This window comes from Chelonoidis abingdonii, chromosome 2 (genome assembly GCF_003597395.2).
Source record: "Chelonoidis abingdonii isolate Lonesome George chromosome 2, CheloAbing_2.0, whole genome shotgun sequence".
Classification (NCBI taxonomy): domain Eukaryota; kingdom Metazoa; phylum Chordata; order Testudines; family Testudinidae; genus Chelonoidis; species Chelonoidis abingdonii.
In genome coordinates, this window is record NC_133770.1 from 124,917,042 (window position 1) to 124,929,970 (window position 12,929).

General features: G+C 44.8%; 1 protein-coding gene and 1 pseudogene across 1 annotated transcript in view; one reads left to right on the forward strand and one right to left on the reverse strand.

The window, feature by feature from the left end:
• Positions 1 to 12,929, reverse strand: part of GABBR2 (gamma-aminobutyric acid type B receptor subunit 2) — a 926,530-nt gene that overhangs the window by 725,584 nt on the left and 188,017 nt on the right. The window lies entirely within an intron of this gene.
• Positions 2,044 to 4,378, forward strand: LOC142046421 (uncharacterized; annotated as a pseudogene).

The following is a 12,929-nucleotide window of genomic DNA, read 5'->3' on the forward strand; positions in this document are numbered from 1 at the left end:
TTTCTAGAGGTTCCCAAATATGGGCTATTTTGGATCAAGACGGTGGTGGCACTGGTTAGTCCTGGAACACCCATGTGGACTCCCAGCAGCTCCATCTCTGAAAGGGGATTTATTTTGAGCATTTCCAGTGTCCATAGCTGAGACAATATGTCACAGGAAGAGAACTGTACTCTCCCAGTAGGCACTTCCCAGATTATTTAATGCTTTCCAGGTCATAACCAGTTACTTAAACTCCATTTGGAGACCGATATGCACCCAGTGCAGATCCCAGAGTACTAATGGTACATACACCCAGCGAGATGCCCCATTCAGTAAGTGAATTGCTGCTTCCTGCACCATTTCAGTTGCCCTGATTATTATAAGTGGTCCAATATAGAGCACATTCCAATAATCTAATCATGAGCTGACAAGAGTTTGGATACTAGTAGCAAGACCCACATATAGCATAGGAGGCTGCAAACTCCTGGCTAGATACAGACAGATGAAAACTGACTAGTTTACTTCTGTATTATGATCATCCAGCAACAGCTGGAGGGACAGAATAATATCTAAATTACAAACCCCAATGACAGAAGCACTTACTCAATTAAAGGAACTGATGTTATTTCTTCTGTCTCCTCTAGTTACCTCACCCAACCACTCATCACCATCTCAGTATAGCCGGTTTGAGCTTGAGCTAGCTCCACACCACAACTAGATGCTGACTGAGGCATTGAATGAGACTATGCCCTGGTCTACACTAACAGGTTAGGTCAAATTTAGCAGCATTAGATCCATTTAACCCTGCACCCATGCACACAACAAAGCCATTTTTGTTGACTTAAAGGGCTCTTAAAATCGATTTCTGTACTCCTCCTCGATAAGAGGATTAGCACTGAAATTGACCCTGCTGGGTCAAATTTGGGGTAGCGTGGATGCAATTTGATGGTATTGGCCTTTAGGAGCTTTCCAGAGTGCTCCATTGTGACCGCTCTGGACAGCAGTCTCAACTCAGATGCACTGGCCAGGTAGACAAGAAAAGCCCTGCGAACTTTTGAATTTCATTTCCTGTTTGGCCACCATGGCGAGCTCATCAGCACAGGTGACCATGCAGTCCCAGAATCAAAAAAGAGCTCCAGCATGGACCAAATGGGAGGTACTAGATCTGACTGCTGTATGGGGAGATGAATCCATGCTATCAGAACTCTGTTCCAAAAGATGAAATTCCAAAACATTTGAAAAAATCTCCAAGGGCATCAAGAACAGAGGCTATAACAAGGACCCGCAGCAGTGTCACATGAAACTTAAGGAGCTGAGGCAAGCCTACCAAAAAAACAGAGAGGCAAACGCCCGCTTCAGGTCAGAGCCCCAGACATGCCACTTCTATGATGAGCTGCATGCCATTCTAGGGGATTCCCCTACAACTACCTCAGCCCTGTCCATGGACTCCATCAATGGATTTTCCCGCAACAGGGATGATGATGAGGAGGTTGAAGATAGCGCACAGCAAGCAAGCAGAGAAACCATTTTCCCCGACAGCCAGGTTTATCACCCTAGAGCCAGTACCCTCCCAATCCACGGAAGGCGGGCTCCCGGTGGGCACCTAGAAGGTGAGTGTACCTTTGTAAATATTGCAAAGAGTCCTATGGCACCTTATAGACTAATAGACATTGTAGCGAGGTGGTGTGGCTCCCCTTCTCCCCAGGGAGGGTCAAGCCCCGTCAGACACCTAAGGGGGCGGGGCCACAGAGCAGTGAGCCCGCCCCTCAGAGTGTTAGGAGGCGACCCGGAAGTATAAAAGCCTGCCGTCAGCACTCAGTTGAAGCCCAGCCGCCGTCGGGAGCAGACCTGCCATAGGGTGCTTGTGACTGGGAAGCTGCTGAGGCCCAGGGCCGTTGCCCTGATTGGCCGGAGCTTCCACGTGCCCGCTACGACGAGGGGGGATGCCCGGCCCGGAAAGCGCCCCATCCCTGCTGTTACCCCAAGGAACCCCCGGAGCAGGCCTGGCTGGACTTCCCAGAGGTACTGCCGGACCTACCGCCCAGCCCCAGCCTGGAGGGGCCCATGCTACTGGACTTCCCAGGGGCTGACGCCACAGATCAGGTAGACCCAGAGGAGGAGACTGGAAGTAGCCCGGGGGCAGCCGACTCCAGTCTGGCTGCAAGTATACCTTAACCCATGTCAGTGTGTTGCGGCCAGGAACCCCACTGACCGTTATCGGTGATAACCGCTACAAGGGCCCCAGGCTGGAACGCAGCGGAGTGGGTGGGCCTGCGTTCACCCTACTCGGGTGGCAGAGTCCCCCTCTCCCCGGCCTGAGGAGGCCATTAAGCCGAGTGATTGTATGTGCAGCCCTGAACCAAGAGGGTCTGAGCCTCTGTGACGTTGTGTTTGCTGCCCCGCCCGAACCAAGGGCTGGGCCCCCTTTAACTGTGCCACTGCTCAGTCCTGCACCAAAGGACCTGAGCTGCCTGAACTATTGTTTGCTCAGCCCTGAACCAAGAGGGTCTGAGCCTCTGTGACGTTGTGTTTGCTGCCCCGCTCGAACCAAGGGCTGGGCCCCCTTTAACTGTGCCACTGCTTGGTCCTGCACCAAAGGACCTGAGCTGCCTGAACTATTGTTTGCTCAGCCCTGAACCAAGAGGGCCTGAGCCTTGATAACTTTGTGTTTATTGCCCCGCCCTATAGCAGCAGGCCGGAGCTCCAAGTGACTGCGCAGCGTCGCTCAGCCCTGAAGAAAGGGGCTGACTTAGACGATGCGTATCGAGGCCGGTGTGGCTCCCCTCCTCCCCAGGGAGGGTTGAGCCCCGGCCGTACACCTTTACAGACATATTGGAGCATGAGCTTTCGTGGGTGAATAACCACTTTGTCGGATGCATTTCCTTGCTCATGCTCCAATACGTCTGTTAGTCTATAAGGTGCCACAGGACTCTCTTCTGCTTTTACAGATCCAGACTAACATGGCTACGCCTCTGATACTTAGTAAATATTGTACATCGTTTAAAAGCAAGCGTTTTTAATTATTAATTTCCCCTGAAGACTTAGGATGCTTTCACGGCCAGTACAGCTACTGGAAAAGTCTGTTAACGTATATGGGGATGGAGTGTAAATCCTCCACGGACATCTCAATGAAGCTCTCCTGGATGTACTCCCAAAGCCTTTGCAAAAGATTTCTGGGGAGGGCAGCCTTATTCCATCCTCCATTACCATGCCAAGCCAGTAGCACGTAGTCTGGAATCATTGCACAACAAAGCATGGCAGCGTATGGTCCCAGTGTTTGCTGGCATTTAAGCAACATCCATTCTTTATCTCTCTGTGTTAGCCTCAGGAGAGTGATATCATTCATGGTCACCTAGTTGAAATAGGGGAATTTTATTAAGGGGACATTCAGAGGTGGCTGTTCCTGCTGGGCTGTTTGCCTGTGGCTGAACAGAAATCATCCCCACTGTGCGCCACGCAGTGGTGAGACAGGTGAAGAAATCATCCCAGAGAATAGTGTGTGTGTGTGGCGGGGATTAGTTGGGTTTGTGCTGCATGTTAACCCAAAAACCGCAGCCCCTCCTTTTAAATGGCCAACCCAATGGCTGCTTGGTATGGGACATTAGGGTGCTGCTGTTTGAAACCATTCCCACATGTTATGAATGTTAAAGAAGCCAAAAGACTGTGGCTTACCATGTCTGCTTGCAAGCCGAATTCTATTGCTCATCGACCCTCTGTGTGTGATCTCTCACACCAAACCGGCAGGCCCTCAATATAAGAGGCAAAATCTGATCTTGTAAAGAAAGCACACGTGCTATGTAATGTTAACAGCTTGGTTCACCACGAAAGACTCTAACCATTGTTCTCTAAAATGTGTCTTTTTAAATACTACTCTCCCTTTTTTTCATCCCGCAGTTGCAAATGTTTCAATGCTCCCTGTATCATCTCCATCCCAGAGGCTAGCGAAGAATAGAAGGCGAAAAAAACACACTTGCAATGAAATGTTCTCTGAGCTCATGCAGTCCTCCCACACTGAAAGAGCCCAGCAGAATGCATGAAGGCAGACAATGTCAAAGTGCAGGAAAGCACAAAATGAATGTGAGGACAGGTGGCGAGAGCAAGAAGAAAGGTGGCAGGATCAAGATGATAGGTGGTGTCAGTGTGATGAAAGGAAGCAGGAAGCAATGCTCAGGCTACTGGAGGATCAAACTGATATTCTCCGGCATATTGCTGAAGTGCAGGACAGGCAGCAGGAGCACAGACCACCACTGCAGCCCCTGTGTAAACAACTGCCCTCCTCCCCAAGTTCCATAGCCTCCTCACCCAAACGCACAAGCACACAGTAGGGGGCCTCTGAGCACCCAACCACTCCACCCCCAAGGACTGCCCAAGCAACAGAAAGCTGGCATTCAATAAATAAGTTTTGAAGTGCAGCATGGCCTTGTCCTTCCCTCTTCCCCTCCTCCATCACCTGGAAAGCTGGAGCCTGATGCTTGACACCACAATTAAACAGCCCCTTAGCCTGAGCTCTGGGAGCATGAGTCAGTGGGCATGGAACAGCCGTGTGTTTTTAATTGCAGTGTAGACATACCCTATGTTACCTTTTTAAAATCATTAAAATTCGCAGTTTCACATTTCCTCAGGATGTTAAGCAAGTAAAGGGTTTACCTGTTCCCCAAAACAACCAGTATATTTTAATTAGAATGAAAGCAAAACCATTCTCTTAAATCACAATACAAACTCTTACTGAAGCAAGGTTTTCCCTACATAGCTGAGCTTGTTGATTGCTTCCAGCTGTTTCCTGCTTCGGTGGGATTATTCTCAGAAGGCGGCCCTTGCCTTCCAACCTGACAGCTCACAGGGTCCAGCTGAGTACAAGGTACATATTGACTATTATGCTTATGGTAAAATAAATAGAGCCTTTCTACCATGAAATTGTTAGAAATAATTTATTTCTAATAAAACATTGAATTAGTCTTTATTATTCAATAAGATAATGATAATATCTTTGTTGTTTTTTATTAGTAATAAAGGCTTTTGAGATTCCTCCGGCACATCAGTTGTGCTTTGGCATTTAATCAGCACAAAAGGCGTTGTTTCACACACTTGAACACCGTGATCATTTTCATTTAACTATAATAATGCAAACTAGGTGCTGTTTTGTTGCTTCTTTCATTCTCAGAGAAAGTGATGGAATGTAGTAGACTTGCAGGGTATTGCATGATTATGACTCAAGTACAAATTGAGATGCTAAGGAAAATAATTTTGGCAGGTACAGCTCAATCACTAGTGTCAGTTTGGTGTGTGGTTCTAATATTTTCACATTTCTTTTCATGCTCTTCATTCTTATTGTTTATATTTAATTTCCATAAATAATACTTCCTTTCAAAAAGCATAACAGATCTTGTGATGTTGCAGATGGACCCCTAAAGACTACATGAAATCTATCTTTTTCTTCATTCCTGTATTGATATCATTTTAGAATATTAGCCAAAAAGCCACAAAAAGACGTTTCAATCCAGCTGAGAGATTTTTATATTTTAGCTCATTTAACATGCTCCTATTATTTCTTCATCTAGAGTGAGGTTGCTATATAGGAGGTGAAAAAGTGGGTGAAGTAACATATTTTATTGGACCAAATGGAACTGTATTTTTAAAGGTTTATTATAACAATTATGCTTTCATTTTTATTTTATTTTCATTTTTATTATGTTATTGATTAGTAAATGTTTGTTTCTCTTTGCACAAGATGGTGATTCATTGTTGAGAATTGTGACCAGTACTTCAGGTTCACTAAATCCAATAGGATTCATAGATTCTAGGATTGGAAGGGACCTCAAGAGGTCATTGAGTCCAGTCCTCTGCCCTCATGGCAGGACCAAATACTGTCTATATCAGGGGTTCCCAACGTGGTGCCCACAGGGACATCTAAATGAGCCTGTGTCCTGACCAGCGGTCGAGCATCCGCCGAAATGCCGCCGAAATTCGGTGGCATTTCGGCAGCGATGCCTCTTGATGATGGCTCTTGCCGCCAACAAGCAGCATCATCCAGAGGCGTTGCCGCCGAAATGCCGCCGAATTTCGGCAGCATTTCGGCAGATGCTCGACCACTGCCATGGTCCTTCGTCTCGCGACCACTGGACAAAAAAGGTTGGGGACCACTGGTCTAGATCATCCCTGATAGACATTTATCTTACCTATTCTTAAATATTTCCAGAGATGGAGATTCCACAACCTCTCTAGGCAATTTATTCCAATGTTTAACCACCCTGACAGTTAGGAACTTCTTCCTAATGTCCAACCTAAACCTCCTTTGCTGCAGTTTAAGCCCATTGCTTCTTGTTCCATCCTTACAGGCTAAGATGAACAAGTTTTCTCCCTCCTCCTTATGACACCCTTTTAGTACCTGAAAACTACTATCACGTCCCCTCTCAGTCTTCTCTTTTCCAAACTAAACAAACCCAATTCTTTCAGCCTTCCTTCATAGGTCATGTTCTCTAGACCTTTAATCATTCTTATTGCTCTTCTCTGGACCCTCTCCTATTTCTCCAAATCTTTCTTGAAATGTGGTGCCCAGAACTGGACACAATACTCCAGTTGAGGCCTAACCAGCACAGACTAGAGCGGAAGAATGATTTCTCATGTCTTGCTCACAACACACCTGTTAATGCAACCCAGAATCATATTTGCTTTTTTTGCAACAACATCACACTGTTGACTCATATTTAGCTTGCAGTCCACTATAACCCCTAGATCCCTTTCTGCCATACTCCTTCCTAGACAGTCTCTTCCCATTCTGTATGTGTGAAACTGATTGTTCTCCTAAGTGTAGACTTTGTCATTTGTTCTTTATTCAAATTCATCCTTTACGCTCAGACTTATTTCTCCAGTTTGTCCAGCATCTTTTAAATTATGACCCTATCTTCCAAGCAGCTGTGCAACTCTCCTCCCCAGTTTGGTATTCATCTTCAGACTTACACAAGAATATTTTTACCAGTCTCTAAGTTCGCTTGATTGAACAGAGCGGTCCCAATAACAGATCCCTGAGACAACCCATTGTTATATTTTCCAGCGGATGGGATCCATTAATAACTACTCTCTGAGTAATGGTTATCCAGCGTTTCACCCACCTTTATCAGGTGCCACCATCTAAGCTGTATTTTGCTAATTTATTTGATAAGAATATCATTGCAGCCTATCAACTTACTAAGTTAGGTTATACACATCCAACCGCTTCTTCCCTTATCCACAAGACTGTTTATCCTATCAAAGAAAGCCTATCGAATTGGTTTGGAGATTTGTTTTTACAAAATCCAACGCAGGCTATTCTCTTAACACCTTACCACTACCAGTGTTTACGATGATTTCCTTAATTACTTGCTCTTATCTTCCTGGCACAGAAGTTAAACAACACTTGGTCCTGTAGTTTCCTGGGTTGTTTAATTTTCCCTTTTTTATGATGGGCACTATATGCCTTTTTCCAGTTCTTCTGGATCTTCCTATCTCCCATGATTTCCAAGACCACTGCTAGAGCTCAGACCTCCTTCTATTGTCCTGAGTATTCTAGGATGCATTTCATCAGGCCCTGGTGACTTTCAGGCATCTAACTTTTCTAAATGATTTTTATTTTTTTCTTCTTTTATTTTATCTTCTAAACCTACCCCCTTCCCATTAGCATTCACTATGTTAGGCATTTCTTCAGACTTCTCGGTGAAGACCCAAACAAAGAAGTCATTAAGCATCTCTGCCATTTCCAAGTTTCCTGTTACTGTTTCCAAGGATGTGTATTAGTATGTTAAATGCATGCTTTTAATGATGCTTTGGAATGATGCATATTTTATACACCTAAGCTATACTGCTGTAGTATCTGATTCATTAATGTTCTCCACATTCAGTTTTAATAACAGAAGTAATATCTTCCAGATAATTTTGTAGGTATGAACAAATAGTTGAAGCAGGTCAGAAATGTGATTGCTGAACTCTATTGACCACTATTTCAACCTTACTTCTTTTAGTACATTTAAAATTGAGATGCACATACTGACACCTATCTGAGTACATGCTCAATACAGCTGTTCAGTAAATAAATGGAAGGACAGAATTAAGATGAATGTAAAAAACGGAAAATCTAAATTCATAAATAACAACGATCGGGCAACAGCTGAGCACTGACAATTTCATAGCAGAAACCAGATCAACTCACCTGTATGTTAATATTGTTCAAGGTAAGTGTTAGACTTGTAAAGAAGTGCTTAGTGTTCAGAGTCTATAAGATGTTTAAGTTGCTGCTTGTGTAACTCTGACAGACCTGGTTGTCAGTGGGTGGGATTGAACCAGGGACTTCTGGAGCTTCGTGCATAAGTTAAAAGCCAACTGCCTGTTAGCTAAGGCTGTAGAGCAGATTCATTTAACTCTCTCTCTCTTTTTAACTCTCGGTGCCACTAGATGGGACAGAACACCACACCCAGAAAGTGGGTGGGTTACACATGCATTAATCTTACTTGTAATATCTGTATCCCATGCTATAAAGTAATATGTACGTTTTGCTTTATAAAACTGTAAAAATGCCTGCTCTGTTCTTATGAGCCCAGGCAGGAAGAGTGATCCCCCTGCCCATCAAGAAGACCTGTCAAATCTAAGTGGGCCATAGTGAGACATCACAATAGAAAGACTGGGCCAATGGCTCTCATACCCATGCAGATGCTACCTGCAGGGAAGTTCATCCTATCAATGTGAATTTTGGAAGAAGCTAACTGACATGAAAATTCTTCATCTCTTTCCTGATTGAACTCCCACAGGGCTGAAGTTAGGAAACAAAAGCAGAAATCCTCAGGATCAACCTGGGTTAGCCATAAAATAGTTCAATGCTTATAGATTACTACATCTCTGTCATTTTTGGAACCACAGACTGTAACTCATTTGTGTCATATGTTGCCTGCTTTTAACCTGTAAATAACTGCCTCACTGCTTTTTCCTAGTTAATAATCCTTAGTTAACTATAGCATTGGCTACAAGCTTTGTCTTTGGTGTGAGATCTGAGGTCTAAATTGACCTGGTGTAAGTGAATGGTCTCTTGGAACTGGGAGCAACCTAAATATTTTGTGATATTTGGTGTAAGTGACCCTTTATCACTAAGTCCAGCTTGTGTGGGTGGCAAGGTAGACTGGAGTGCCCAAGGGGACTGTCTGTGACTCTATGGACAGTTATACTGTTATAGTGCTTCATGAATTCATATCTGTTACTGGGTTTGTGAAATCTAATTATAGAACATATCACCAGCATGGGGTGTCTGACCTGCTTCTTAACAGTCTGCTCTGAGACTGGCACCCACGGTCATGAACCACTCCAGAAAGTGTGATGGGGGCTTGAGCTTACTACTCTCACATCTTAGGGAAGGCCCCTAGCTACTGGAAAACAGTCTCCCCGTACTGACTATTTAAGTATTTTATAAAAAGTAGAACATCTTCATCAGGAGACACTGGGAAAACCATGCCCCAAAATATCCCACAGCTCAGTGGTTAGGGCACTCATGTAGGATGAAGGAGACCTGTGCTCAAGTCTCTGCTCCACCTACAGCAGGGTGAGGCTTGAACCCAGGTCTCAGAGGTGACAGCTTTAACCACTGGGCTAAAAGTTACATGGGGAGGAGGCACCACCACCTTCTCTGACTGTTTTTTACACCTGATTCTTTGGCTGGGCACACCACCTGGCAATGAAACCTGGGCACCTCTCCACATCCTCCTGTATGCTCTTGAGCTGTGCACAGCCACAGATGCCTCATTCCTTTGTCTTGTCCTTTTCTTTCTCCTCTTATTCCCTCTCTTCCCCTCCTCCTTTTCTGTGCATGTTTTGATCTAGGATCCTACCTGACGCACCCCACCCATGTACTTATTTGCTACACCGATACTGACTTAGACTCCTTATAGAGTCCATGGGTGGTGTCCTCGAGCCCACTTATCCACTGACACTTTAAAAACTCTTGCACCCCAATCTGGGTCTATGCTGGCTATGTGATATGTATGTATCTCGTCATCCTTGCAACCGATACCTGTAAACCCTCATAACTCAAGCCTGACCCCAGATGTACAGTACCTTCCCTCTTAACTTGTGTATATTTAATTTTAAACATTAACTTTAATAAAATCTGTGTTCCCTTAAATCTGTATCAGGAAGTCAGGCAGGGTGGGTTAGGGAAAGGTTCTAGGCAGAAGCTCTGCAGTTAAATAGAACAGGAGACCAAGTGGTTTTGGGGCTAGTGCTATTGTACTTATGATACTAAAGTAATTTATTCAGTGTCACATTCTTTTTGTGATGCCCTTCCACTGTTACTGTGATAGTGAATCTGCTGCTCTTCTGTCTCCTGCACTGAAGGAGATAGGCCAGCAGGAAGGACGTTGATGGAGGAGGGGGGCAGGACACCTGGGAGCCAAAAGAAGAGTGAAGCATTGGAGGTCATTGTCAAAGAGCACCCTTATTAGGACATTTTACTGAGTGTGGCAAAGTGACTCACCATCTGGTGTGCCACCTGGTGGACAGGAGTGGTTTTGCATGCTTTCATCACCTGTAATCCTGCCAACCTGGTCCCTTTTGCCTTTGGTCCTGCCTCTTTTGGGGTAAACCAGATTCCCTTAACCAAGCCCTAAGTGGAATGGATCCATAAATGCCTGAATTATACAAAACTTAATGGGGCTGACCAGAGCTTTATTTGAGCCAGGGCTTGCCAGTGTTGAGTCCTGTGATCTCTAGGCTTGGCAGTTCATAGCCCCAGCACCCCTGGGCTTATCATGGCAGTTATGAAGTAAAAAAATGTGCTTGAGCCCCAGAACCTTGAGCCCTGCTTCTCTTTCATTACAAAGTAAGCACTGGGCCTGACTCTCTACTGCCCTGGACCGTATGAAGTCATTTACACAAAATGGGTATAAAGTGCTCCCACTGGTGTGAATGAGCAGAGTATTCTGAGATAACAGTATTTTACATCGATTTTGTACAAATGTAAATTAACTACATAAACTGCACGACAGGAGACTCAAGCCCACTATTTGAACAGAAAAAGAGACAGGCAGAGGTATGTATTAATTAATCACAGAACACACAGCTCAGAGTTCTTCAGAGGGCATGAGTATGTGCCTTGGATACTCTATTATACTTCAGCCCAAACATCAGTGCATGAATTAGAAAAAAGGTGATATGTTGCCCACAAAAAAAAAACGCCCTTTCCTTTTTAAAAACTCAATTTACTATCCATTTTTCAACAGGAATCAGAAGTGAGTTATAACAAACACGTATACATCCAAATGTGAGCACTGCCCATGGTGAATTTAAAACACAAGTACAGCAACAAAAACCCCTACCAAGGAAATGGTATTAAAAATCTGTGTCTACAACCATTATATTATTTTATTCATGTTACTTTAACTGCCTGTGTCTATTTACTGAAACTACTTAACAAAGTATGTTCAAATCTATAAAACACACTAAGAATGGATTAAAAAATAAAGTTAACTAAATCGGCAGGTCATAGCAGAAAACTGCTGAATCTAGGAAGGTTGTACAACAGAAATAATTTCTTCAGAGAGTAATAATTTCTAAAGCCTGTGTTTTAGGGTTATGTGGGTTTTTACTTATTAATGTTTAACTGTCAATAGTCCATATTAAATTTTAAAGTTTGGTTTATTTATATTATACCCCAAAATAGGGAAAATAGGGGTTAACTTTCACCTATCAAAGTGTTAGCATTCATTTCCTCTTCAAAATCTAACCCTTTCAAGGAGACTGGATTCATTTTTTACTCTTTCTTGGTTCATGCTCCTACCAAATATAAAACATGCAACTATATCGAAGTCATCCCTTTGTTCCTCCTGCACTATTGCCCCAATTACTTCCATCTGCAACTCTCTTTCATGCTTTATATGCAGCCCAGACTCAAATATTCTGTACCAAGAAGCATGCTCATCAGATTTTAAGGGGCTGGCATGCCACAGTGACTAAGTTAAGCCTTCATGTACAGTTTATGAAAGTTCAATACCCTGAACTTGTTTAAAAGCAACAGAATTGATAACAACTGATTTAAAGAACTCTGGACATTATGTGTGTGATTTTAATTTTTTTAAATCTGACCTCTGTAGTTGGTTGGGAGGGGGTAGACAAACCACACACTAGTCAAAAAAAGTTAATCAGCCATTGTGGGCTCAATTAGCCCCACCCAACTGCCCCTCCAATGGATGTCAGACTTGGAGGAGGAGTTAAGAGGTTATTTTGGAGGTAGAGCACACGCCCAACCCTCACTCTATGAGAGAAGCCTGGCTGGGGCTAGGACTGGGGTGTGCAAACTATGGCCCAGGAGCGGCACCCAGCCCTTTAGATGTTTTAATCCAGCCCTCAAGCTTCTGCCAGGAAGCAGGGTCCAGGGCTTTGCCCGCTCCTGTGCTCCAACTTGGGCTTGTCCTGCTCCGTGCGGTTCCTGGGAGCTGCGGCATGTCCTCCCTCTGGCTCCTACACGTAGGGGCAACCAGGGGTCTCCACGTGCTGTCCCTGCCCCAAGCACGGACCCTGCAGCTCCTGTTGGCCAGGAATCGTGGCGCCTGCAGATGGGGCAGCGTGCAGAGCCTCCTGGCTGAGCCTCTATGTAGGAGCTGGAGAAGGGACATGGTACTGCTTTTGGGAGCCTGCATCCTGACCCCTTCTGTGCCCCAACCCCCTTCCCCAGCCCTAATCCCCCTCTTTCCCTCTGAACCTCTTGATCCCAGCCTGGAGCACCCTCCTGCATCCGCAACCCCTCATTCCGAGCCTCACCCCAGAGCCCTCAAACGCAGCCGGTGCCCTCCCCCACCCCAACCTCCAATTTTGTGAGCATTCATGGCCCGCCATATAATTTCCATACCCAAATGTGGCCCTCAAGCCAAAAAGTTTGCCCATCCCTGGTCTAGGAGCTGCCTGCCAGCATCTTCCTACGATACAATAAGCCTGATTCA